Below are 27,928 nucleotides of genomic sequence, written 5' to 3'. Positions count from 1 at the left end.
TTTTTTCTATATAATGTTTTTTGTTAATTTCCAGTTTGTTCTAGGGTCGTTGAGCAGCTGGGAAGCAATGTGCCTGCAGTACCTGCTGCATGAAGGAGATGCAGAAATTCAGTTTAATTTTCATTGGACTCAAAAGTGATTTTTCTAAGTTTTATTCCAAGCTGAAATTCTAGCATAGATGCCTTTCAGAAATACTAAGAAAAAGGCTCTGACCTTTACCAACGCCTCTCGATTTCCCGTCTCAGTGACAAGGATGCAGAGCCACGTTGTTTGATACGAAATCAAGAGACGACAGCAGCACTGGGAGCAAGCAGCACCTGTCATGACCTCCAGGTTTGACAGTTTTTGAGGTGTTTTGAGGCGACCTGTCCCAAGCCCATGGACTCAGAAGACCTCCGTGCCCTGAGCTGCCCGTATGGATGTCTTTAATATGATTTCCAGTTCTATAACCAGGGCACAGGGAATCTGGAAACCAGACTGAGGTATTGAAGGCAACCTTGGGTCACCAGAATTTTGTCAAATCTGTCATGTTTTTACAAAATGTTTCAAACCTAGCAGGACACCATAAAAGAATGAGAAACTTTGATTGAAAGACCAGTATGCCCAGTAATACTTTGGTTTATTTGTTTACTTTTTGTGTGTGGAAACAGCAAAGCGCTGAGGGTAATTTTGATTCTCTGGTGCCAGCTCCCAAGATACCTTCGTGGAAACCACACTGTTGTTTAACAATCCATGTGGACAAGACATGTTCTGCAAATTCCTGTAATTCAGTTTTATGAAAAATATGCAATGGATTCAATAAATAGAGAGGAGAAAGGGTAGTTGTAAAGAAACAGAATTAAAACTATGTCCATCGACTCTAACACACACATCTGGCGAAGTCAGCTACCGTGAGACGACACATAGAGGTAACGTGTTTTAAGGAAGAAGCTGCAAGCTGCATCCTTCCAGCCTGTTCCTGGAAACACCCTGACGAGTGCAAAGAGAACAACTGCGAAACACTCACCATGCTGCTAATGTGCGAAGCCCTATGTTCTGGGGAGAGAGCCGCATTCAGCAGTAATTGAATCATTCAGGGCTGTACTCAGCGGATACCCTAAGGTGATTATGTTCAGAATAGAGGCTTTCAGAATGCCATTTAGTAAATGAAAACAGAGTTGGATACCAGTAATAAACCGGTGCCCTCCAGCTACTCATTTTTTATAGCAACTTAATTGAAACATACAAATCATTTAATGCCCCGTGCCTAGGGAAGGGGGCAGCACTGAGACAAAAACAACAGACACGGAAATCAAGCAACAGACTGTGATTTGGGTTCCAGGAATAAACGGTTTACTGATACAATTTTCTTTCTCTGGTGATCAGTAGGAGTATCATATACTGAGTGCTGAACTCTCTTCCCAGGATGGGCACAGAGCTGGGTGCCTGCTTCTTCCCAAATTTCCAATTGCTGAAGGACCCAGTAAAGTGAAACCAAGAGAAAAAAAATAGTTTTCTCTTTCTCATTGTAACAAGAAAAGTTGTTTTAGTCTTCAGTAGCACCTGAATCATAGGATTTCTATTAGCTTATTTGCAAGAAGCAGGACTATATTATCTTTTAAAAACAAACACATTTTAACGTAGGCTCAAACCACTGTCACTTAAATTACATATAACCATTACATTTCAGATTCTTGCCTTTTTATATACCTTTAGAAGTTTTTATGATGACACTCAAAGAAAACTTCAGCAAGATTTATTCAGAGTTTTTCAAATTAGTAGTACTTCTTGCGGACTGATGTCCCTAATTTAGCTGTTCTGTTAGCTGCACACCACAAGAAATAAATTGGCTTTGGAAATGTAGAACTGGAATTTTCTAAAGCTGAAGCTTAGGAAGAAAAAAAGCATTTATTTGGATGGAATAAATCAGCAGCAAGAGTGGAACAAGCAGAAAGCCTCTGTCTTCCTCATAGAGAACATTCCCTTTCTAATAACGCACCAAGACAGAAACCCCAGCCTTAGCGCCCAGCACGCCCTGCCATTTTACACGCAGGGTTTTCATACATGGTTTTACATAAAGGTTTTACATAAATATGTTCAGCAGGCTGGTTGAGAAAGATTTGGACTTGGGACTGAAAATGAGTTTGGGCACAGATACGACTTGCTCATACCTGAATTCAGTCATCCTGGGAGGGGCAAAGGTACTGAAGAACAACATCCTCTTCCTCCAAAAGCAAAAGAGCCACCTCCAGCCTGTCCCAGCAGCCCTTCCTACCACACATTGCTTCACACAGTTATTCTGGCTGCAAGACTTCTGCACAGCCCGAGCCTCCAGACAGTGTCTTACACTCTTCTTCCGCCTATTCCCAGCCCTTTTTTCCACTTCTGAAGACTGCATATATCACATGCAGCTACTGGATTTTGCAGTCTGGCTCCCCCATGCAACAGAACTTCAACATTTTGTGCAGAAGATTAGTTAGTATTAGTTGCTTTGAAGATAATTGCTCAACAACAAATTCACTTCTTAACCCCGATTTACATTTCCTAGAAGTTCTGTCAAACTAGTGCCTTTGGGGCTGACGCTTCCTGTGCTTAATCTCAGCCCAGCGGTGATTTTCATGCATGTAAATGTAAATTCAAACAGTTTACCTGTTCTCAAATCAGACACACATATGTGATGGTTTTCCCTAGGAGCCGCATCCAAAAAGCTGCGTAATTGCTCAGTATTAGAAAAATATTTCAAGAGATCTCGTTGAGCTCTAAGGAATAAACCAAGTTAGAAGAAAATGTGCTTTCAGAGACACGAAGATATTAAATTTCCTGAGTACTTGCAACTGCCACCACCTGAGGATGGCCTGAGCAGCATCTGGCTCATTGGGTATTCAGCCCTGTAAAGGGGGTATTAACACAAAAGGATGCGGGCACCATCCTGCTCGGTCACCGTATGGTGTCAGACAGACAACGTTAATTACCTGAGTCTGCAACAATGCAGATCCAGTCTTGATACATATGAGAAGAGTTAAAAGCTTCAAGGAAAGTCTTTACTTTCTCTAAAAGGTGGGAGCTGAGGTGAAAAAAATTGTTTTTATCCATTCCACATCAAAACGATGAGTATGTGGGATGCTATCATTTTTTTCACACTCAGGAGAGAGAGTCTTAACTTAATTAGGGCAACTGGTGTGGTGAAATTAATGATCGCTGAACACTGTAAAATAGAAATCAATACTTTTGTGTCTTTCCCAAATGGCCTATTGCTAGATAGTTATTCATGGTTACATTTCTCTCATCCTGTGAATATTAATAAGGTAGGAAAGGCTGGATACATATATCACCAGCTTGGAAACAAGGATATTGCAAATGCAGCTCCTCAGCAAAACAGATTATAGCTAGCAACTGATTTGTGGGATGCTAAGTAACACCTCTGGTCTAACACCATCCTTCATTTACTGTTCTGATACTTGTTTACTTCTGTCATCATTTATTAAAATAGTGTCCTGCTGTAATTAAAAAAGACAGGACAACAGCAACCTTTAGTACCTCCTCACCATGATAAGTGAGATACCTCAGCGAGAGATCAGGCGCTTGACAGACGAGTACAAATGGGGCTAAATTCACTCCGACTAGCTGTGTGACGGGTTCCTACATGAGCGAGACACTGCGGAGAAGCAGGTCATTAGAAATTACCCTGCGATGGGATGACTGGTGTGTACAGCTCCTGCAATCCTATTAAGACGGGGTAGTGAAACGGTTTCCCACGTATCTTACATGGTCAGTTACATTGGCCTGAGACTCCATGCATGGGTAAATATGTGCAGGGCCTCACACGGCTGGACTTTGACCCTGATCTGGCCTTGGCAGTTATAGAGATCTATAAAATAATTTCTAGGCATAACCACTAAAAAATGGACTTCGTGCTGAAAACCCGTATTGCTGAAACTGTATCTGTTGTGCTGTATCATATCATTACTTCATAAATCAGAAAATGTAGGGGTAACACATGTGTAAGCAGCTCAGACAGTTTAACACAGTGTGGTGCCACCTAATGAATGCACAGGCCCCTCAGGTCCTGAGGTGGGACCCCAGTGTGAAAGAAACCCCAACTTGCTTCAGCCTCTCCTACCTGGGACATCGGATGTCCCACATAAAGTGTATTTGCTATGGTAGCCATGTCCCATATGAAAAGCATACAAGGCATAACTTCTGATTTTTTTTTTTCAGGAACAGGCCAGTTTTTAGATGTCCAAGAGTGCAGATGGTGCCACCAGGTGACCTGTGCGTGAGGAATTATCAGTCCCACACCAGACACTCCCAGTCAGCACTGGGTGTGGGCTTTTCATAAGGCCATTAAGATGACCCTGTTTCATTACAGTAACATAATGCAACACTACAATTATGACTAAGGCCCACTGGTATTTATGACCGAAGAATATTTTGTCCCTACTATGGGGACAAATGTTATATGGTAGTCTCACTTTGACATCTAACACAATTATATACCCCTTTTTAACATTAGAAACCTAAATTTCCCACCTGACAATGTTTTATTTTTTTTAATTACTGAATGGAGAAGAAACAGTATATGTACATATCATAAGCCATATGTGCATATCGTAAGCCTCTGGCCTTGCTGTTTTCAATTGCCGATAGTCATATCTTTCTTTGCATGTGCTCCTCCCGTCTGTTGTAACCAACTGTTGTCCCCAAGCATACACTCAGCTTAAACCCTAAATGACTCATGCAGTTGCTCAATATAACATCCTTTGTTTGTGTGGAACTACACGCAGCATATAAAGATAAGGCTTAGAGCCACCACTGTAAGCTTTCTGAGGCAGTAAATATATTTTGTCAAACGTCTGTCAAAAGCCTGGAGCAATGGCGCTGCAGCTGCTTCTGCAATGCAAATAGCACTGTGCTCTGAGCTGGCATGGGCCGAATTACGAGACTTAGTCACTTTGTGAAGCTTTGAACTCTGCAAGTAATGTCAGAGCTGGTGGGCAGATGTGATGCCGTGCAATGTAAGTAACAGCATTGCCAAAGAAAGGCCACGAACTGGCAAGTGAGACATCCGTGTCCATCAGGTGCAGGTCTCTAAGCAGATCCCACCAGCACAGCTGCATGGTCCCTACACTGAGCAGCTTTTCTTCAGTGAATGCCAGTGCCGTGTTTTAGGTCATTTTTAGGCTTTCCCTCTTGCTGCTGCTTTTGAAAAAAATGGGAGTGGAGGTCCCATCTGTAAACTGAAATTCTTTTTTATCAACTACTGTAAGTCAATCGCTGCTTTTCATCTAAAACTTGCAGAAAATCGTAATAAAGGGATCGAGTCCACAACGACCTCTTCCAAGGATTTGTTTGTGCAATGTATTTTTAGCCTGATTTCCTAAGGAAATGACGCTCACACGACCATGCTTTGTGTGCTAGTCTGTCTGTCTGTCTGTGTCAGCCTCCTCGTCCTCTCCCCCAGTAACTTTTGAACGAATTGGCTGATTTGTGAGACAGATGGCTCAAAGGTATTAAACTCTTATAAATTTTTTGAATATAAGCAGCAGCAGGGTAATGGAAAGAGAGCCTCTTAGTGGCCCACTGAAGAAAAGGCTTCAGCACAAACTCAATCCTTATTAAGCCTAAGAAAATCCGCACAAAGCTCAACCTCGCTGTGCAAACTCACCACAGAGAGCCTTTGTCGGGCCTGGTGTTGATGAACCTGTTCTTGTTATCTATTGCTAAGCAAACACCATCATGTTTACTGTAGAAATAGCCAGTTACATTTTTATAAAGGACACTGCTAAGGCAGTTAATACCCAATGCAATGATATTCATTGATCAGATCCCTAAGCCACGAGGCTTGCCATACTGACATGCTGTGTAACTTTGACATTACGTCTGAAAAAAAGCATTATCGCAGTGTTTAGGGCTCAGATTAAGATAGCTGACTTTGACAAGTATGCCCAACCCTGATCAGGCAGTATGGTACTAAACAAACAGTGCTCAGCACTACCTGAAGAGGCCCTTGAGCACTCCCCCCGCAACACACACATTGTGCTACAAAGAGCATGGGTGGAAGAAGTCCGTACTTGAACCTGATGAGAATCTTAGATCAGAAAAATTATGCCAGGCTTTTACTCGGAGCTCCCAGCTCCACACATACTGTCTGATGGCTGCGTCCCTGCTGGAGACCCCACTTCCATTATCACTCGCTGCTTGATCCTTGGCTCACAAAGGACACCACGCTTCCCAATTTTCTTGCCTATTCCACACCACTTAATTGCTAGGAGAACATTTGAAATGTTTGGATTTTAATGCTTACTTAATTTTTAATCAAATGTTATAACCCAGAACTGTGTCAGCGTCTGAGAGCTTAGTTAAGAAAAAAAGAGGCACAAACCTGTACCATGAGCTTTTAGTCACTTTTCAGTCTCATACAGTGACATAAAGGCAGCAGTAAGGAAGGAAGAGGTGAGGCTACAACATGACACAGCACCTCACTCCCCACTATAGTGGTACCATCAGTGCCACTGTGGTAACTACACAGAGTACCTCTTATTTCCCTTTCTAACCCAAACACAGCCTCTGTGATGAAAACTGCACTTTCTGGTTGCATTCAGACGTTGAGCACGCTGGCATCTAATGGGCTTTGCAGGTACCATCATCAAGCCTTCAGCCAGCCAAATGTGCACTTTACCAACCAAATCCGTCATTCGATTTTCTTCTTGTTGCTGTCATCCCAGGATGTGGTCTCATAAACAACAGCAGCAGATAACCACAGGCACCGACACTGAAAAGGTAATTATTCTCTTTGGAACAAAAGGAGATTTGTTTTGCTCAAACAGGTAAACGCCAGATCTCCTGGCCATGGCAGCAGCACACACATTGCCAGCAGGTCCTCTAATCTCTCCCTTTGCGGCCTCCTCATGTCTGCAGTCCTTTGTATCGGTGTGCTCCTTGAGGTGAACAAATAATGCCACCTGCAGCCCAGCCCAGCCAAACTAACTCTTCCTGAGGCAAACACTACCTTACATACCGGTCGTGTTCACCATCCCTGCATCCTCTCCCAAATCCCAGCGGAAAAGTGCTAATTGACTTCTAGCAGCAAGGCAGCCACTGTTCCACGGTCGCACCTAACCTCTAGGTTGGCACGATGTCCAAATCCTGCATTTACAGGGCTGCCTCTAGCTAACCTCAGGAGCCTTATTGCTAAACTACTCGAGGCATTCCTGCTCGTCTTAATCTATCTCCATGACCGTGTAATCCCCTCTCTGGAGTGCTCACCCCACACCAGACATTCCTGTCTGCGTACAGATGTGCCACAGGGATTGCAACACAACAGCTGTCTGCCCCTGGTCGTGTCAGCATTCAGCACTCCTGGCCTCACCACTCCTGTCTCGGGTCACAAACCATTTTGAAATACCTCACAAACCTCTCCTACGCTGTGTCTGCACCATGGAAATGTGACGGCACAACCAGCTGCTGAACTGTTCACCTCTGGGCACCACCTGGACGTGGTTGCAATGGTCAGCAAGGAGTGTACGCAGACACAGGCCTTGCGTTTCCCGCGTAACCCGAAAGCTGAGTGGGAACAGCCACCATGGCCCACAATAAACTGCCACGCGATTTATTGGGGGTTCAAGGAGCTAAGAAACCTGTGGGACACACCACTGAAGGCCTGTCTTTGGGTGTCTACATGGCAGAGCAGGACTCTCTGCGTGGATTTCAGCTGGGCCATTCGCAGGTGGAACTGGCAGGTCTGGAACCCTATCGGCCTTGCAGAAGAGAAACAGGAGCAGGTGCCTGATGCCTTGGTGCTGGAGTGCTGCCAAAATTCTCACCTACAAAGTCAACAGCAGCGAGTTCCTTTCACAGATGTGTTTCATCTTCTGTGTGATGTGTGGAAGAGCTATTCGGGGCCTGTGTGCTGGGTTTGTATAGCTGAATCATGGCTTCTTGCAACAGGGACTTGGAACTGACTTTAAATTCAGTCCACCCTACGTGAGCTTAATTCCACATTTATTATTACGACGTCTGAATATGCAACATCAAGGCAAGAAGCACTCAAATGTAAGACACAGCAGCATGTGCTGCACAAGCAGCGACGCTCCTAAGGGTATGGTCTCTTCATGTACTGCTTCAGGGCAAGGGCACATGAACAAGCTGTGGACTTGAAACCACGCTTGTCTAAAGCGAAAAGAACTGAGAACACCTTGAATGAAGTAAATCACCGTAACGTCAGGAAACTAGGAAGTTTTCCTGCTATCTGGCTGGTAGTTTCCCCATAGGGAAACATGAGATCTGCTTCACAGACAGGTGCACAGCCACCCAGACAAAGGGACTTCCAGAGGTTTACCTCGAGTTTCCCTCTGTCAGGAGAGCTCTCTCGATGCTGCCTCACAGACAGTCCTGCATTCCCAGCTGCAGGGGAATTTGTACTAAAGCCTCCCCAGTGACATCCAACTTGGGAACACGCTACTTTTGCTCATGCGTGTGTCTGTAGATGAGTGTTCACCTGTCTGATTTGTAAATGTGTTACACAGTAGGCTCCTAAATCTAAAACTGCAGATTTTTAGCTACAGTGGCAATACAATGAAAACATTCAAAATCTGTGATTATTTTTTTTTAATGATTATTTTAAGGGCATATTTCCATTTCATTTTGTTTACAGACTAAAGAGGCAGCAGGAGAAGATAAAAAGGTGAATAGGGCAACTATACAAGCAAACTCTGTGCAACCAAATTAAAATATGCATAAACAGTGAAATAAAATGTACATAAACTAAAAGTAAATACGAAGCTTGTGTTTAAATAGCTTCTTTTTATTGATCTGTGATCTTATGCACACTAGAGTTCTGTAAAACATGCAAAAGCACGTTGTTAGCATACTTTGCAAGGAGATTTGAAAGAGGTAGCGTGTGTGTCGTGTGATAAGGAAGGGGAAAATACCAAAATGAAAATGGCAGTTACAGAAAGTTATCTCTGTAGACAGATGCAAAATATAGGGCCAAAATCTGTGTTGTTATTTCTTGTGGTAGAGAGTGATAAGGCAAGAAAGTAAAGCAAACAGAGAAAAATCGGAGTAGCAGAAAGATAAGCAATTAAATCAAGAGCTTAGACCTGTTCTGAATCTCTGCATTTCCCAAGCATGCTCAAGAGCACTATGATATTACTGGCACATCACAGCCTCCTACCTGCTGATTCACATGAGCTCCCAATATATTACTTTATGACTAATGCCAAGAGAATCTGGCTTTCCTCTGCCTAAGCACTGTGTGTTTTGCTTCCACTGATCTCTCTTGAAATGTCAACTTTACATTTCCAATATCCGTGAAGAAATTCTTAATAAAAAGATATGATCTGCATTTCAGAACGAGACCTTTAAATCCTTCGGCCCTGCCAGTTTCTAGGGAACTTTTGTTAAGAATGATAGACCCTGTTTAATAACACTGCTTTCCAATAGTAATCAAGAGACTTGCAAACATCAGTGTATCACAGATAATAAAGGCCATACAGTCCGTGCAAATGGCTCAGCAATGGAAACAGGATTTTTTATTGGATTCTTGTACGTGAATGTAGAACAAAAAATTTAAATTTGTTTCACTGATAACCTTGCTGTGTTTTTAATTAATTTTCCAACTCAAATATTTTGAAATGTCTATTTAAAATAATTCTGCTGACTTATGAAAGGAAGACACATTAGAAATGTGCAAACAAATCCAACACAGTGAGTTACTTTTTTGCCTCTGCACTGATTGTGTAACTGTAGGCTTATTTTGGTCTTAATTCACTGACACTGCTGATTGATATTAAAAAGAGCAGTCCCACCCCTCATTACATATTCTTAACTACCTCCCTTGTAATAACATCATGCAACCACAAGCATTTGTTTTCTGACGGACAAACAACCTGATCCAAGCCAACCTGTGGTTGCACCTCTGCCAGATTTGCTCCAAGGGAAGGACATGGCCAGAAACAACATCACTCCTTTTGGGGTGGTTTTGCATTTCTGAACTTGCCTTTCAGCCCGGATTATGTGTACAGTGAAAGAGCACAGCACAGGGGTCTGAGCAGCAAGCCGGTCACTTCTCCAGACCAGCACCCAGGTCACAGGCAAGGTGAACCGGCCCCAGCCCTTACACTGCTCACTCTGAGGCTTGAAACCATTGCTAGTATTGCTTGTCAGTACAAGAAGGTTCATTACAGTGTTCAACAAAGGTAATGACGGCTATACTTTTAGTTCAGTAGCAAGACAGAAATGCTATGAGCTGCATTTTTTAACACAAAAGCTTTGGGCCCCTCAGTACAAGGACATCGAGGCCCTGGAGCATGTCCAGAGAAGGGCTACGAAGCTGGTGAAGGGCCTGGAGCACAAGTCCTGTGAGGAGCAGCTGAGGGAACTGGGGTTGTTTAGTCTGGAGAAGAGGAGGCTCAGGGGAGACCTTATTGCTCTCTGCAACTGCCTGAAAGGAAGGTGTGGGGAGCTGGGGGTCGGCCTCTTCTCACAGGTAACTAGTGACAGGACTAGGGGGAATGGCCTCAAGTTGCACCAGGGGAGGTTCAGGTTGGAAATGAGGAGACATTTCTTCTCAGAAAGAGCAGTCAGGCATTGGGACGGGTTGCCCAGGGAGGTGGTGGAGTCACCGTCCTGGGGGTGTTCAAGGAAAGGTTGGACGTGATGCTTGGGGACATGGGTTAGTGGGTGACATTGGTGGTAGGGGGGCGGTTGGACCAGATGATCTTGAAGGTCTTTTCCAACCTCAGTGATTCTATGATTCTATGGAAAGGTCAGGATTCCCTGTAGGGTACTCCAGGCAGTCTACCTGCCTCTGGTGCTGCTCTACAGGCACGTGGAGATGTTAAGCTCCTGCTGGCTGTCACATCTGCCACCTTGCTTCTGTCATACCAGTATCTTTGCTAATTCCTTTGGAAAAGCTGTAGGAAATTTTAAGGTGAAATGCCCCATGAAATAAGGGATACTGTTTTAGTGCTAATATACCTTTTGTGTGTTATTTTGTTCTAGAGAGGTGGTGTGATATACTGTACAACCACAGCTTTGGGGAACCAGGGGTTCTAATTCTGCCTTCACTGCCCTGTGACCTTCTCATCCTCCACCAAAATATCTGAGCTTTGTTGTGTCCATCCTTTGGTCTTTAAAAGTGCAGTAACAGCCACAGATCCCACATTACAGAGCTGCTACCGGCATGGACCCGTTCTCAAAGGGTGCTGAACACCTGTCACCGTGGCTTACCTCAAGGGTTTTAAATGGTTTGGGGAGGAGGGTCAGGAACTTCCAAAAAACACGGCTTTAAAATCAAACACACAACACTGCTTATAATAAAAGGTAAGCATTGGTGCTGCTGAATTTTTCTTTTGCTTCATTATTTCTGCTAGCCAGTGGGAACTGTTTCTAGGTTTTGATGTGGTACAAAACAGTCGAATTAAGAGGAGGCTTTAGGAAGCTTTCCTAGATGCAGAATCACAGTAGACTCCTTCTAATCTAAAATCCTTCAGGCTCTTTTAGGCCGAAACTCCTTCAAGCCAGTACTTCAGAGCTGCTGCAGCTTTTTTTTTTTTTAATGAGTGACTTACCTTATCATTAAAGCCATCAATGGTGAAAACCAGTAAAACTATTTATCTGGCCAAGCTAAATCCTCCAGACCAATTACCCAGATCATAAAAAAGAAATCTGACGGCCTTTTAAATGTTTACTAGAAAGAATAAATAAACATTTTTTATATGCATTTGTTATCTGGGAATTTTATTTTTCTTATACTGATAGGAATTGTGGCAGATAATATAAAAAAGGGTAGATAACAGTAATTAGATGCCTATTTTTAGCTCCAAACTTCTGTTTTCATAGGAACAGAAAACCAAGCAGATTCATATTCTTATGTGTACATCTCTCTACAGTAGACCTGCATGTACTTGCCCTCATTTACCTGAGTTACATTTATAATGCTGAATAGGTAATGGCAGTTTAAATACAACTTTCCATTACCATTAGCAGGAATAAGACTCAGGGTGAAAAGTCAGGGTGAAAACCAACTAATTCAGCAGTTCTGGATATTTTGGTGGCCTCCTCTATCTACTGCAGTAGCGACAGCAGTGACCCACCTGGTTGCCTCTTTACCCCTCACCCAGCTCCCTGCTCAAATTCATGCATTTTCATTTCGTTCTCTCTTTTGCGTATTTCAGTTTTCCTTCCTTTGTTTTATATTCGATCTCAGTTGTGGCTTCTTCATCTGCCCTGCTGGGATGGCCCCACCTCATGCTTTACACGGGGAAGTACCGATATGGTGAAGGGTGGAACAGACCTGCCGCTCCCCTGTTATCTCACCTCGCATCTCTCCTTTGCCCTATATTTTCTTAGGGTATTTTTCACCTCCTCAGGCTGGTATAAAACAATTTAATTCAAATGGCATCAACTCCTTGGACTTGACTGAATTGACTAGGCTGAATATACATCAACAGCTTACCAGGACAAATCACACCCAAACAAGGCTGCAAAGTAAATTTATTTTCCTCTGCTTTCACCATATTTTCCTGTTTAAAGCCTGCTGAGGAACTGCAGGTTAGTTTCATTCAATTAATTATGGAGACAATGTGGAGTGCCTTGCAGAACTGAAAGGTGTACAGAGATAGACTTCACAGCACAGCGCTCACAGCATGGATTAGTGAAGTCCAAGGTCCTGGTTCAATTCTTTGTGCTTATGTACAGTTATTAATTTATATAAAACTATAAATGACAAGAGTGACCAATCAGAAAGGTCTACCCTGCCATGAGCAATAGCATAGGAATGTAAACAAGATCTTGAACTCAGATCATTCATAAAGATGGTGTTAAGTCTATGAATGAATGGAGGCCAGACTCTTTTTATAGATGCACAACTACAGGATGAGAGGCAATGGAAACAATTTGCAGCATTGTAAATCCAATTAGGTATAAAGGAAAATAAAGTTCAGTATGAGGATGCTATTAAATACAACATAACCAAAGGGCTGTTCTCTGGTGGTTGTTGGAGGAGAAAGAACAACCAGGATCATCTTTTACTTGGTCTCCCATAACCAGGTAAGTGGATGATAAATTGGGTGGAAAATTGACTTGACCACTAGGTTCACAGTTTGTGATCAGCAGTATGAAGTCCAACTGGTCGTTGGTAACTAGTGGCATCCTTCAGGGATTGAAACCAGACCAGTACTGTTAACTTACTGTCTTTATAAACAACCTGGATGATGGGATGGCGTACACTCCCAGCAATTTTGTGGATGACACCAAACTGTAGAGAAATGGTGGATACATTGAAGGACAGGGCTGCTATTCAAAGGGGCCTTGAGAGGCTGGAGAAATTGGCTGACAGGAATCTCAAGGAGTTCAACACAGGGAAGTGTAAAGTCCTGCACCTGGGATGGAATAACCGCATGCAACAGGACAGGCTGGGACTAACTGGACAGGGGCACACCAGAGCAAACCCTGCAGAGAGTCATCAAGATGGTCAAAGGGCTGAAGTATGTGACATTGGAGGAGAGACTGACGGGGTTTTGTTCAACCTTAAGAAGAAAAAGCTACAGCTAGGAGAGCTCATTGCTGTCTTCATTTACTTAATAGGAATGTGTTGAGAAAATGAAGCCTAACTCTTTCTAGGGGTGCACAGCTCTAGGTGGAAACAAGTTGCAGCTTCATTAATTCAGTGCGATACAAAGGAAAAGAAAATTCACCACAAAGGTGGCCAAAAACTGGCACAAGTTTCCCAGAGAACTTGTGGAAGTTGTGGAATATGCCCACAGAGCCCTTGGAGATACTCAGAACTAAGTATGACAAGGCCCTGAGCAACTTGATCCAGCTGTACCTGCTTTGAGCAGGAGCTGGACTAGATGACCTCCAAAGGTCTCTTCCAACCTAAATTATACTGTGTTTCTGTGAAGTCTTTGGTCTCAGTGCCCCAGAGATTCTTGTTTATTGAAGTAAATTGTTTTATCAAATCAGCAGTAATGGTTTCTGAACATCAGACTACAACCAGGTGTATTTCTTGCACTTTGTGATGCTACTGTAATGCCCCTGCACAGGTTATTTGTCAGCTATTATTTTCTTTCAGCAAAAGTGCTTTTCTTTGCCTCCCTGAGCTGTACCAGTAGGGACCTGAACTCTCAGTTTCCAGGATAAAGAATAATGTCCATTACTGAGCTGGTGTGAAGACATGGTGTAATTGTATTTATACCACCTGTTTTCTAGGCGCCAGTGTCACCTGTGCCTTACTTAAAACTCAAATTTGAACTGTATTTCAATGGATTGCCATTTGATTAAAAAACAGATTGGGTGAAAACCCAAGTCCAAAAGACAATGACCTTTTCGATGGAGGCTGATGCTTATTTTAAATCCATATTGAGTAACTCCCTGATACGCCAAGAGTCCAGTCTGCTGAATATAACACTTCCCTCCAGTGTACGCTTCAGAATAGAAATCATCACATCTCAATCACTCATGTCAACGAGAAAGGGCCTAACATTGCCTTGGTGCCAATGACTAAACAAAACATTTTACAAACTGCCTGACACCTTTTGTACTTGCTTTGCATCATAGCAAAAGAGATCGGTGTGAGCATGCAGCAACGGAGAACCAAGTTCATCACAAATCTTCCAGTCTGGAGATGATGCAAATATACTGACTAATAATCTACCATACCTGTGTGTCCTTCTACAGGAAACTGAAGTATAAATGTTGTATATGTTTCTTGGTGTCTCAGATTCTGAAGATTATGTTAATGTCATGGAAAAAACAAACTTTCCTAAATTACTCAATAAACAAAATCACAACATCTGATCTGAAAATAGCTATTGCAATATAGATCTCCACTTCTGCTAATAGAAGAATCACATGTAAAAGATAAAAGATTCCTGTTTAGATCATCAAATTAATGTGTATCCTTTTTATTGCAGTGAAGTTGCAGTAATTATAGCTAAAAGTTAGAAAGTCAAATTTTAAGTTTATACAAATGTTAAAATCCTTACAACAGGGAATTTGATTATTTTTAAGATTTTTTTCTTTTAAAAAAGCACCACAGTTCAATATTTTCAATTCCTGTTGCATGGCATTCGCACCTCTTACATGAAACATTAATTATGATTTTGTATGATTTTATTACAGCTTAAACAATGATGTGAACCTAAATTCAGTATGAATGACATCAGTTGTTATGTATCTAACAAGAAATGATCATCACTATAAATCTATTTTACATTTTACAATGACTGTTTAAGACAGCTGAGCCTCATATGAGCTGAAAGAGTATGTCAGCATACAGCAGCTGCTGATAATAACCAGCATGTGCTGGCAAGAGCTTTTTGTTTTCTGAAGATAATTAAAACTTGCTATAGTTTTCCAGCTGCTACACAGTCAACAAGGAGTACTCTTAAAAATGGGTGGTGTATTTTTGATTCACTTTAAAGGCATTGTGACCATCTCTACTGAACATTCACATAAAGAGAATTATTCTATGTTTTCATTTTTTTCACGCATTTTCTGCAAAACAATCTATATGGCAATAGCTTGGATAAAAAACTGTTAAGTGTCAGCTTCAGATGTTCAGGAGGAGGAAAGCATTGTAATAACAACCATTTGCCTGAACAATAAAACATAGACATGGAACTATTTGCATCCTTACCCTTAAAATTCTGTATAATCTGTATTCAGCTTGTATTTTAAAAGCTACAGTCTCTCTTTATGTCAGTAGTTTTCCATTGGTCCTCATTAAAGCCTTAAGATGGGATGTTTCCAGGATTTTAGACTACGGTTATCCCCCAGTTCTTGTGGAACTTCATAAACAGTGACTGGTGAAGACCACCTTGTCTTCCCTGATGTCATCAGGCAAACCGTAGGTCCTTTGCCTAATTAGAGTCCAAGAGCAATGCAGTATTTTTCTTAACCGAAGTGTTGTACAGAAGTGGTCCAAAACATGATGTTCCAGAACAATGCATTTTCAAATGTCTGAGTAATTTCTGATAAGCACATAATTATTTGGTTCAAGTCGAGTAAGTGAATGGTTTCTCAAATAACCTATGTGTGCTTAGTTATGAAAAAAATAACTGGTTTGAATACAAAGACTCTGATGTCAGGGCATAAAAAGACTCTGATGTCAGGGCATAATTAGTCCAAAATACATTATTGCCAAGGATACAGAAAACATTCCCAAATTATTATCAGGGCTATGATAAAGTACTATACACTCTTTTTTCCACATCTCCCATTTTGCAGGCTGCTTTTTGTAGAGCCAATCCAGACAAGCATGCCGTGAGCAACCCTGGCCAGTGGTCCTAACCAGAGGCTGTAAGTCTTAATGAAGGCAGCTTTCTAGAGGCAGCACCTCCAGTGCCAGAAACGAGTACTGTCAGAAAAAAGCAGAGCAGAAGTCTGAAATTATAGCTGCATGGGGCAAAATGCAGTGCCCATCATGCTGGCCAGAGAACTGGTCTCAGCCCTACTCCTGAGTTATCTCTGGCTATGCTTAATCTGTTGTAGAACAGACTTATTCACATAGCAAGTTAATGATTTCCATACTTTTTGAAATACTAATTTCTATATAAATCAACCAAATGACTACGGAATTGTATTTGTTTCACATCCTTAACAATGTTACTTGGTCTGGTACGGAGCAGCATACCCTGTGCTCAGGGTGGAGGAGAAAGCTCTGGGTAAGTAACTTCCAGCAAGAGTGAACTATTGAAATCCTTGAAGTGCCTAATGCTCTCAGAAATCTAATTTTCAGGCTTATAAAATTATATAAATAACTATACAAGTATCTATTCAAAGATAGATAAGTAAATAGATAAAAACAGGCAAACTCTGGCTGCTCAGCTTCTACACCACAGTCCAACAAGCCTACATGACCTCACCCCGCTCTCATACGAGGCATGTGTTGCCCACTGCTGGTAGTTCACGTTTCGTGTCCATGAACATGAGCTCCATCACCCAGCAAGCGTGGCTGGCAGCAGTGACAGACACAGGTGGGTTGTGGTAAAGCACTGGGCTCTAGGTCACCCCACGTGCCTGGAGTAGCTCCTGAGGTAGTGGCTGTGGGAGGTACTGGTGTGCAATTCAGCTAACGGGATCATACCTGGCCCATCCCAGGCAGCTCTGAGGGCTGCTGGCTTTCCCTGAGCGCCTGAAGTGCAGAGAGGTTTGCACTGTCAGACTGAAAATATAACCCAAATAACAGAAAAGATACTAAGCTTCCCTCAGCGGTAGTCCAGTTCTCACCCAGATAAATGAGTGGATATCAGAAGCCAGAAGACAGTTTGAAATGTGGATCCATATTGAAATATGGATCAAGGCAATAAAAGGGCTACAAAATTAATTATAGAGGACTAGAGCACCTCTCCTGTGAAGACAGGATGAGGGAGTTGGGGCTGTTCAGTCTGGAGAAGAGAAGGCCCCAAGGAGACCTTACAGCGGCCTGCCATTACCTAAAGGGGGCCTACAGCAAAGCTGGGGAGGGACTCTGTCAGGGAGTGGAGTGATAACAGCTATAAATTAAAAGAGGGTAGATTTAGATTAGACATTAGGAAGAAATTCTTCCCTCAGAGGGTGGTGAGGCCCTGGCACAGGCTGCCCAGAGAAGCTGTGGATGCCCCATCCCTGGAGGTGCTCAAGGCCAGGCTGGATGGGGCTTTGGGCAACCTGGTGTGGTGGGAGGTGTCCCTGCCCATGGCAGGGGGTTGGAACTGGGTGGGCTTTAAGGTCCCTCCCAACCCAAACCATCCTATGATTCCATAATAAAACAGACTTTAATGACCTGATATTAGGGAAAACAAGAATTACAAAGAAAAAACAACTACAGCTGTTAAAGTTGTTTCCTCTAAAACTTCAGATGACAAGAACTAATGAATTGATCAAAACATAAGGGACCATTTGAAATAATAAGACTCAGCAAATAACACTGCCATTATGTGTCAGTGAGTTAAAATGCCTATTATGCAGTTCAGCTGAAACTCAAAGGCACAAAGCTTTGGACACGACTGGCAGCCGCAATGTCAAAAAATAGTTCAACATAAAAGAGATTTAAAATGTCACAGGAAATCTCTTCCTTCAAAATTGGCGCTGCCCATGAATAGACCATTCTTGGTCTGAACAGATGAAACCCTGTGTCCCGCGTGTGCTGTGCGCGCCCAAAGGCACCCCGCTGCCTCCTGTGGATCTCTGCATGGACCAAGGCAGGACTCTGAACTGAAATGGCCTGAAATAGGTGAATGAAAGCCTCAAGTCCAACAACAGCTGAGCACAACGGCCAGTTCTTGCTTTCAAGGTGAGACGCTGAATGAAGAAAGGTTGCACCGCAAGCTGTGCATCGCCACCACCATTATTCGATCCAGGAAACGTTGCTCAGGCAGTGGTACGAAATGCAGCTTTTGCTGCAGTGGCTCCAGTTTTGGCAAGGGGTATCTGATTTTAACGCAGAATCAGCAGTTTGAGTGATAAAGTGGTTTTGGACTACATATTCTGAATATCTCAGCCTGTTAATTTTGAAGGGACTTTTAAACCAGACATACTCCAATGAATGCTTGCTGAATTTAAAGGAAAATAAAGTCCTTTTAACTTTGGAGAAAGCTTAGGCACACTGCCACTCTTAATGAAGTGAAGCTGACAGAATGGCAGTTTTAAAAAGTGCTCAGAAAAACATATAAATATAACTGTAAAAATTAAAACAAAAAGGAGAAAGTTAAAAGCCAAGGACTTACTGTCTCCTCATCTGTGCCAAGCATTAACTTTTGGATTTTACATTATCCCCCTCATATAAATATTTGCAGGAAGAGAAAGCCATTATCTTTGAAGTTACAAAATGATTAGATATTCAGCTGCTGCCATCAGATGCAATTAAAGGCACAAAACAAAACTCAAATTCATCCCAGAGAACATTCAGGTTTGCCAAATATATTATGAAAAAGCCACATTGTGCGGCTATATGAGCCTTGTCCTGTCCACATTCCTACTCCCATACCAGTTTGAGACTAGAAAAAAATAATCATCCTGCCCTTTCCTGACATAAAAAGGATGCAAAAGGGCTGTGCCTCTCACACAAGCTCCATGAATGCTACACTTGTGTGATCTGACTATTCACAGAGACGCTTCTCCCATCTCAAATCTATAGTCTTCCTAAGTCTTTGGTCCCTTCTCATATCTCACATCCTTTGAAAGGATGCTAGACGATGACAAGCAGTATGATCTCATTATTCGGAGTGGTCTTTGCTCATCAGGTTCTGATTTTATATGAATTATGGATATTGATTTCAAAAGAAGAAGATCTGAGTTGTGGTCAGTTAATATGAACTGTCTGCTGCATGGTCTGAAATAATAAGACAATTAGCTGGCTTTTTAACAGAATTTACTTATGCATTTATGCAGGAATGGAAAGGTTCATGATAAGACATTTACTTTTGCAAGCTTTCTTCAGAAACTTCAAATATTAAAAATTATATTAGAGCAAAAAGTATTTACTATTCTTGGTTTAAACTTCAATGTTCAGATTTTTTAGACCTGTGGAGCTAGGTTTCTCCTCTTTTTGCATTTTCTGCAGCAGTGGAAAGAGTGGTTACCTTTATACCACTAAATGAGAGACAGACCAATTCCTGATTTTTTGGTCAAGCAGCATCACCCGGCTCATGTCCATGCTATCTGAGACCTGTCCTCTCTCCAATAAGCATGCTTCATGTTGAGCTAGCTGGAGGTGGCCAAAACAGAGCCAGGCAGTCTGGCCAGAAGCTTGTGGACAACATGGATAAACCACACTGAAATATTGGCTGAAAGGATGCAGGTAGTAAGGAAGGGGACAGCAGATCTGGAGAAAAAAGCACAGGGCACAACATGTGCTGGGAGGCTGCAGAACCAGCAGCTCCCTTGTACAGAAGTGGTAGATGAGCAAAACTTGTGCTATCATCCTACCTTTCACACATATTTGGCAGTAAAAGCTGTGCTGTAGCCTTCAGAGAAATGTCTTTCCTTTATGAGAGGGTATAGTATTTTCCTGCAAATGTGATTTCAAGAAGGAAACTGAGAAATCTCACCCCCAAAATGGCAGATTTGGGAGTGGAATGCTGGTTTGGGGTAGTTAATAAAGAGAGTAAGAGCAAGAATTAAATCCGGGGATCCCACATTTACTTATTCTTTTTTTCCTGTACTCCTCAACCACTCAAATGACAGAGATTTAGAAATAAGCACGGCACAACTGATAAAACAAACAAACCATGAGAAACAACAGTGACACACTGAGGATAAAAAGTCAGATACCCTTTAGGCTGTTAGGACTGAATGAGAGATACAACAAATATATACAGATTTTACTTCCAAATCCTGCAACCTTTGCTCATACAAACAGATCTTCCTCCAGCCACAATCCTATTAAAAGAGAGCACTATTATTGCCAAAGGCCTGTAATATCTAGCTAATTAAAACAATACCGGTTGACATTATTAGGATTTATTATTTTGCTCCTTTAGTGCAGACAAAGATTCATCTGAGTACATTGCAGAGCTGAGTCCTTCTTTGGCAAAGCACTTTGAGTGGAAAGCAAAATGCCTGGTATGCTCCAGCAAGGCAGCTTGCACGCTTGGCAGATGGTATTTACTTAAGACATACTGCACAGCCCATATTTTAAACTAAGTTATGTCTCTGAGTTCACCTAACTTATCACAAAGACAAAAACTTGTGTTCATCTGTGGTTGGATGTTAGTCAACCCCCCCCCCCGTAATCTGACGTGTTACAGAGTGATTTTCTTCTCCCAGTAGAATTAACCTCCTCAGCCCAGTTATAGATCAGAGGCGAAAAGCCACAACGTGTTTCCAGCCTGAGTCATGCACATGCTTTTCAGCTAAGCCACAAGGCTCCCAAGTTCTCTGAATCATGCCGGCTGCTCTCCCTTAGTTTCTAAATACTGCAGCTCAAGGTGCTCCAGCCCTCCTGTCCCACTGGTATGGGATGGTGTGCAGTCAGCGGTGTGACGGTTTGCTCTGGTAAGCTCAGCTGACCTGGTAAACCGAATCCCAGACGGGAGACTCAAAAGAGGTTTTTAAGCAAAAGCGTACACACGAGAATTTTACGAGGCATGAAGATGAGGGTTTACTGACTTGCCCACATTCAAATACCTGTTTAATAAGAATAAAGAAGAAATGACACAACTAGCATACACTGGATCGGGCCCACAGGCCATATAACTCAGTATTCTGCCCTTAAATAAATAAAGCAGCTATTACAAAGTGGAACAAACCCAACTACGGACAATCGTTTAAAACCGAACTACAAGGGAGATGGTTTTTTAATCCCTCCAATTAGTGGCTTAGGCTCTAATCTAAATAAACAGTATGTCCTATAGGAAACAGCTCATATAATTGTTTAGGTGCAACTAAAAGTCTGAGAATATTGTATGATACAAGATAAAAACAATGACTATGGCTAAGATACTATCGACGACTTCATGGTATTAGCATTTCAGCCAAACGAAAACAAAAAAGCCCATTAGTATCTATTACCTAGAGAGGAAAATAGTTATCTGTCTGGAACTTAAAAATGCTGATTTTTTAAGTTAACACTTACAGTGCTCTGTATTTTCAGGGATTTATGTAAAAATACAGACATAAGAGCATCCCAGTAACAAAAGTGCTACATTCAGGTTCTTTGAATTAATCTATTTTTGCGAGTAATTTGTATTGTACTTCTGTTATGTAGCATTTTATATACCCCAGTGACTTATCAATTCTAAATTTAAACTAACAAAATACCCCAATTATTAGTACACCGGTGTTTCATTTATTGAGCATACATCTTGCACTTAATGGATTAAATGTCGTTTAACATTAATACCTCTAATTACACAACAGGGTTAATTTGAAAATTAAAAATCTCCTCAGTGATCCATACAGGAGACAGACAGCACAATTACAGCTGCTCGTTTCACCACCAGCAATTTTGAAAACAAAAATGTCTCAAGTTAGATTTCACCTTGGCTGAAATCTGGCTTTCAGTGAAATCAAGAGCAAAAGTCCCCCAACTCAAAAGACAAGCCAAGACTTCCTTCTCTGTTTAAACTGCCTGTGTCAGCACAGCTAGCCTGGCTACTGCATGGCTGTGGTGTTGTATCCTACAGAGCTACAGGCTGGCTGAGGCTGGCAGGGCCCCCCGGAGGCCCCTGGTGCCACCGCTGCCCAAGCAGGGACACCCAGAGCAGGCTGCCCAGGACCACGTCCAGGCGGCTTTTGGAGATCCCCAAGGAGGAGACCCCACAGCCTCTCTGGGCAGCCTGTGCCAGGGCTCCGTCACCCGCCCAGCACAGAAGTGCTGCCTGGTGCTCAGAGGGAGCCTCCTGGGTGCCCGGCTGTGCCCACGGCCTCCTGTCCTGGCACTGGGCACCGCTGAGCAGAGCCTGGCTCCGTCCTCTCTGCACCCTCCCTTCAGGGATTTAGGGACACGGATGGGATCCCCCTGAGCCTCCTCTTCTCCAGGCTGAGCAGCTCCAGCTCTCTCAGTCCCTCCTCATAGGAGAGGTGCTTCAGTCCCTTCACCATCTTGGTGGCCCTCCTGTGGACTCTCTCCAGTGTGCCCAGGCCCCTCTGGTACTGCAGGGCCCAGGACAGGACCCAGCACTCCAGGTGCAGCCTCACCAGAGTTGAGCAGCGGGGAAGGATCACCTCCCCCAGCCCGCTGGCACACTTTGCCTAATGCAGCCCAGGACAGTGTTAGCCTTCTTTGTGGCCAGAGCACACTGCTGGCTCCTGCTCAACTTAGGACCCCAGGTCCTTTTTTGCAGAGCTGCTATCCAGCCGGGCAAGGCCAGAAGGAGCCATTATCACAGCTTAGTCTGTTTGCCTGTATCCCACAGGCCACAGGATTTTAGCCAGTAATCGGTGCATTAAGCTGATTGTTTCTGCCTCAGCAAGTAAGTGCATGAGCTTTCAATCTGTTCTAACTTTGGTATTACTTGACAATTTTGAACCTATTCACCAGGTGGTGGCTCCAGGGAAGGTTTCGCTGTCTTTCCTTTTCAAATGTCCTGTTTTCTATGAAGTAAAACCTTGCAAAACTTCAATTAGCTGGACTGCAATCTTCGTCACTACTATTTATGTATGTATTTTTATAAACACACCTCAGGGTACTTTGACTTTCTAAATACACCTCAGGAAGTTTACATTTTTGTGCGAAAGTGGCAGCACAAATACTTCAACCATTTCAGAGTACTAGTTTAGAGAAAAATATATATTTTTAAAGAAATCCTACAACTTCATTGAAAAACTCTAGTTTCCTCACATTTTGGGATGAGAACTTGAGGAAAGAGAGCATGTAAGGAAGGAAATTTAATGGTGAAGAAGCTTCATGCAATGGAGGGCCTCCGTTTTTAATGGAATTTCACATACTGTAAAAAAAAGAAAAAAATAAAGTTTTCACAGACTTCGTCAAGACTTGATGTTGTTCCACTGACCCAAATATTGCATGTGCTGTGAGCTCATGCCCACCCCACACACTTGTCTGACTGGAGAGAGTGACGGGCCATGCCCCAGCCGAGGTCTGCAATGCGTTTCTGCAGCTGAGGATCCCTTCCCTGGTAGCTCAGGTCACACCAGCCCCAGAAACATCCCCTCCTGCCTTCTGCTGGGTCTTGCTGCACCTCTGATGAACAGTTCACAGAGAAAAACTACAAACAGCTACTGCTGCTAGTTAGCCCACAAACTCAAGAGGCTGGAGGTCACTATCACAGATCGTCATCATCATCACGTTGAGTCTTGTAGGCTAATCTTTTGCTTTCTTGGGTTCAGACAATTAGGTTAAAAGATGTATAGGTAAAGTGGCCAGCATCCAGAATGCGGGGAAAGCTATAGTCCGGTTTGCCTGAACAACTATATTTTGGCCTCTTTGTGTCTTTGAACAAAACCATAGTCTTTAATTATACAATCATATCCTGCTTCCAACCTCCAGTGATGGACACGTTCTCTCTACTTGTACACATATCCAGAATGAGATCCAGCTTTTGTTAAATGCAGACTATGACTGCAACATTTTCACTTGCATGATTTCCAGGTTCTCCTTTTGAGCACTGTATGGCAGTATATTACAGCTGTCTATTGCTGCTATTTGGTTTGGTTTATGTTGACAGATGAGATTTAAAGTCACCTAAAGCACACGTCACTCACATCCCTCTGTAACACCTTCCACAAACTGGAAGCTACTCATGCTTAGAAAAGACAAGAATTAAACACAATGAACTAATTCCAGAGTGAAGAATATAGACAGAAAAACGCATTTGTTTGTATCTCTAACACTCACTCAAACCCGGCAGGTGACGTACAATAACAGTACTCACAGAAGTTCAAAACTGAACTTACAACATACAAGAGGATAAAACATCTGCTGAATGTTGAATGGAGAGTTTGCCTTGAAAAGTTGTAACACGCTTTGAGATTGTTCCATCAAAAGATCCTCTTAAACAGCTCTTGCCCGTGGACATGAACTGAGGCAAATCACAGAGCATTACTCACTGTGGTCAGGAATTTACTCACTAAGAACAGGAATTCATCTCATTTTTTCTTCATATTATTTTCTTACTGAAAGTGCAGTCTAAAAATTGAATTTTTCTGTAGATAAATGTGGACCTTTCTTTAACAGCGATGCCTAGCTGTGCTGGGGAAGAATGTGGCTCCATTCACCTTGACTTATGCTCTACTTGGGCTGCACAACCACTGCTTTCAATTTAAAATTTTCAGAGTATGGCCCTAATTCTTCATTGCTTTTCACCTACAAGTACTTTTTATATTTTTCTGTTCTATCCTGTATTTAGCCATGTACTCTGAAAGAAATAACAACTTTGTGACTCACGTAATATAAATTCTTGAAAGTCACCACCTTATTTATTTAAAGAGCACATGAGTAATCATTAATGAATTCTCATACAGTTACTGCCTACACTGTTTGAATAAATACCTCAGACCAAACGTGCTACACCCTGTTCCTTTACGCTGAGGCATGTGTCCCCTTCAGCATGGAAACTAACGGGCTTAGGGGGGGAAAGGGAATCATCAAAAGATCACATTTTGAAAATACCTATTTAAGACAGATAATTGCTGCTTACATTCACAGGCCACCACATAATTCTGCCTCAAGGAGTCGGTGTGAACACAAACCAAATATTTAGGACTTTCAAAGTATGATCTGATTAAAATAACAGTCTAGTTCATTTCATTTCCCTTATGGTGGTTTTCTTTTTAGAAATGATTAAATAACATAATTCCTATCATGATTCATTTTGTTTATTTTTAACTAACACCAAAGGAAAATACAAAGGAAAGCTTCTTCGGCACAAGTGTTTTTAAAGGAGGGAGAAAAGCTATATTGCACGATATGATGGAGTAATTCAGCATCGTTTAGGATAGTATATGCCACTTCTGACAGAAAAGCTAGAAGTGCATGCAACACTTGGTATTACTCTGCATTACTGAAGCAGGTTCGGATCCCGGGATGGAAACTGTGAGTGCTCTATATATTGCTTGGTAAATCACTCCTTTCACTAAGGAAAATTATCCCTGTTGTAAGAACTTCAGTGTTTACTATTGTGGCTGCCTCCGGTTTGAAATCTAGTAACCGAAAAATATCCGCACAAGAAGCAGAGAGCAGGTATTCAAACAAGCCCCAAGGCAGCTTAGCACTTAAACATGTGGCAGCTCTCCTTCCAGCAAAGCTATTAACCATGCAAGACTCATCATTCCAGTGATGTTAAAATGAAGACTGGATGTTTTTCTAAACATATGCTCTAGTTCAAGCAGTGACCAGACTGGGGAGGTGCTAACGCAAGAACAAGGGGTTCAAATACATTCTCTTCATGGCTTCTTCTTGCCTTAAAAGTGTGTGGACCAGTGCTATATGAAAGCAGGGAGCCTGAAGAATGATTTACACACACTTTACTGAATGGGGACACTCAAAGCTGGGTTTGCTTTTCATTTTGCATCTCCTGATTTAGTTTTCAATATATTCTTGGTAAGTTGCTCTGTGGCACTCCATTACCAACTCACTCAAAACTCACTGGTCTCCAAAGGGACAGGCTGATACCTCAGTCCATGTTGAAGTCCTCTCTCTGCCTACATCACAGCACTTCCATTTACTTATGAATGACTGCATCACTGCATGCGACATGAATCCCACCTGGCCTGGCCTGGCCTGGCGGCAGCCACAGAGGGTTGACCTGCTGGCCCAGGGAAGCCTCATGAAGGTCGTGTCAGTGCCTTGGGCGGATCTAGGATTTCATCCGGAGTGCAAACGGGAAGTTTCGGGTTGAGTTATACTAGCTAGACTTAGGTTTGTTTTATTTATTTATTTTTTTTTTTGTATTGCTAACACAGGTATTTATTTTAAATTTGTTATTCATTACTTGGGGCACTTCAGAAAATGTATATCTCACCTATGATTTTCTACTAGGCCTGTATGTTCCTACATATGGGCACATAACACGCACATCAGCACCTACTTGCACATTCAGTATCATTATTGCTAATGAACTGACACATAACCAACAGTGGACTCTGTCACCAGCTTTCTATCAATAAAAGAAGTGTATTCTTAGCAAGCCAAAATACGTAAATTTCTTTTGTGTCATGTTGGTACATGCTGAACTGCAACATATATCATATCATCAAGGCACTATCCAAGTATTATTGCCTACAGCCTGGTACAGGATGTAATGGAAAGCTGTGGCAGAGCAGCAGGCTCACCACATACCGAGGACCCGTAAAACAAACTGCAGACAGAAAACTTGCAACGCAGAAATTCCTATCTGTCCCAGCCTCTCAAGCCATGGCAGTATTTATTGCCTTCATTTCCAATGCTAACTGCAGGATTCCAGTATCTCTGCCATGGCGTGATGTAACCAAAACTGCTTTAAATGACCTGATTTTCAGAGTATGTGTATGTCATGCTTTAACTGCCATCTCAGCTGCAGCCTTTCACATCGGTCACAGCTTCTGGGAAGATCTGCACGGTGGAACAACTGCTGGGCAGCCCGCGACGTACAAGGTCCAGGAGGGAAAGCTGTGCAGCACACGACAGGCAAAGGAGGCGCGTCGAACAATTTAATCAGTAGCTGCTGCTCGAAAATGAAGTTGGCTCCGTGAACACCGTGCCTAAAACACTTCCAAATAAATCTGAGGAGAAATGAATTACCCTTCCTTTCCATTCAGCCCCAGCTGTACACTGGGTACACAGCATGACATAATATCCTTCCTGAAATCAGAGCTGCAGTGAGGACCAGTATCCTTCACACAGGACCAGTTCCTGAGATCGCGCTGCAAACAACTGCGTTTTCCTAATTGCCACAGAAACTATCTCCTTCATCTTTTCTAAAAGCTGGCCAAAGAAGTTAAGTATTGTTTTCTTTATAAACACAATAAAGGTTTCATCACTACGTCCCTGTACTTCTGTGAGAGTTTGACAGCCACAGATACACAGAATATTACTTGAAAGCAACACACAGGAATAGCCACTCTGCTTAACTGCTGCTGTTCAGAAGCCCACACCAATTTATTTAATATTTTCTAGGTACAGACAGTGAATGATGTTAACTCTGTGACTGTCCCTAGTTACCAGAATCAAAGACCTTTTGGTAAACTGACAAGAAAGTGACTGAGAAATTATCTTCAGGATTTTATTTTTTTGATGGCACATAGGTGGCATGTTCTTTTCTGTATGCTGGACCACTTCTATCTGGGAAACTGGCATTCTTCAAACAGGATGCTACTATGCACTGATTTGTTTTTTAATCTGGAAAAAAACTAGCTCAGTTGGCTTTTATTTTTTATACTTGCTTTAAACATTCTGAAGATAATTTCAATTGCATGTACAGGCCAAAGGATTTGTCTTGAGGCCAATCTGCATTTAGCTTCAGCACTGTAGACACTCCGAGAAAATCAATACGTCTGCAGTGACTGCCTAGACAAATGCATAGGC

The 27,928-nt window shown here is 42.4% G+C and overlaps 1 protein-coding gene and 1 long non-coding RNA gene across 12 annotated transcripts in view; one reads left to right on the top strand and one right to left on the bottom strand.

Annotated features, from left to right (window-relative positions):
• Positions 1 to 21,642, top strand: part of LOC308183080 — a 29,883-nt gene extending 8,241 nt beyond the window's left edge. The window contains exon 2 of the long non-coding RNA XR_013942253.1: positions 35 to 21,642. This is a non-coding gene — a long non-coding RNA (uncharacterized lncRNA). The remainder of the gene's footprint in view (positions 1 to 34) is intronic.
• Positions 1 to 27,928, bottom strand: part of STARD13 (StAR related lipid transfer domain containing 13) — a 297,430-nt gene that overhangs the window by 95,044 nt on the left and 174,458 nt on the right. The window lies entirely within an intron of this gene.

The sequence above is a fragment of the Anser brachyrhynchus genome (assembly GCF_964034855.1).
Source record: "Anser brachyrhynchus genome assembly, chromosome: 1".
NCBI classification, from domain to species: domain Eukaryota; kingdom Metazoa; phylum Chordata; class Aves; order Anseriformes; family Anatidae; genus Anser; species Anser brachyrhynchus.
Note: the sequence above shows the minus strand (reverse complement) of the source record. Positions and strands in the feature narration are given on the sequence as shown.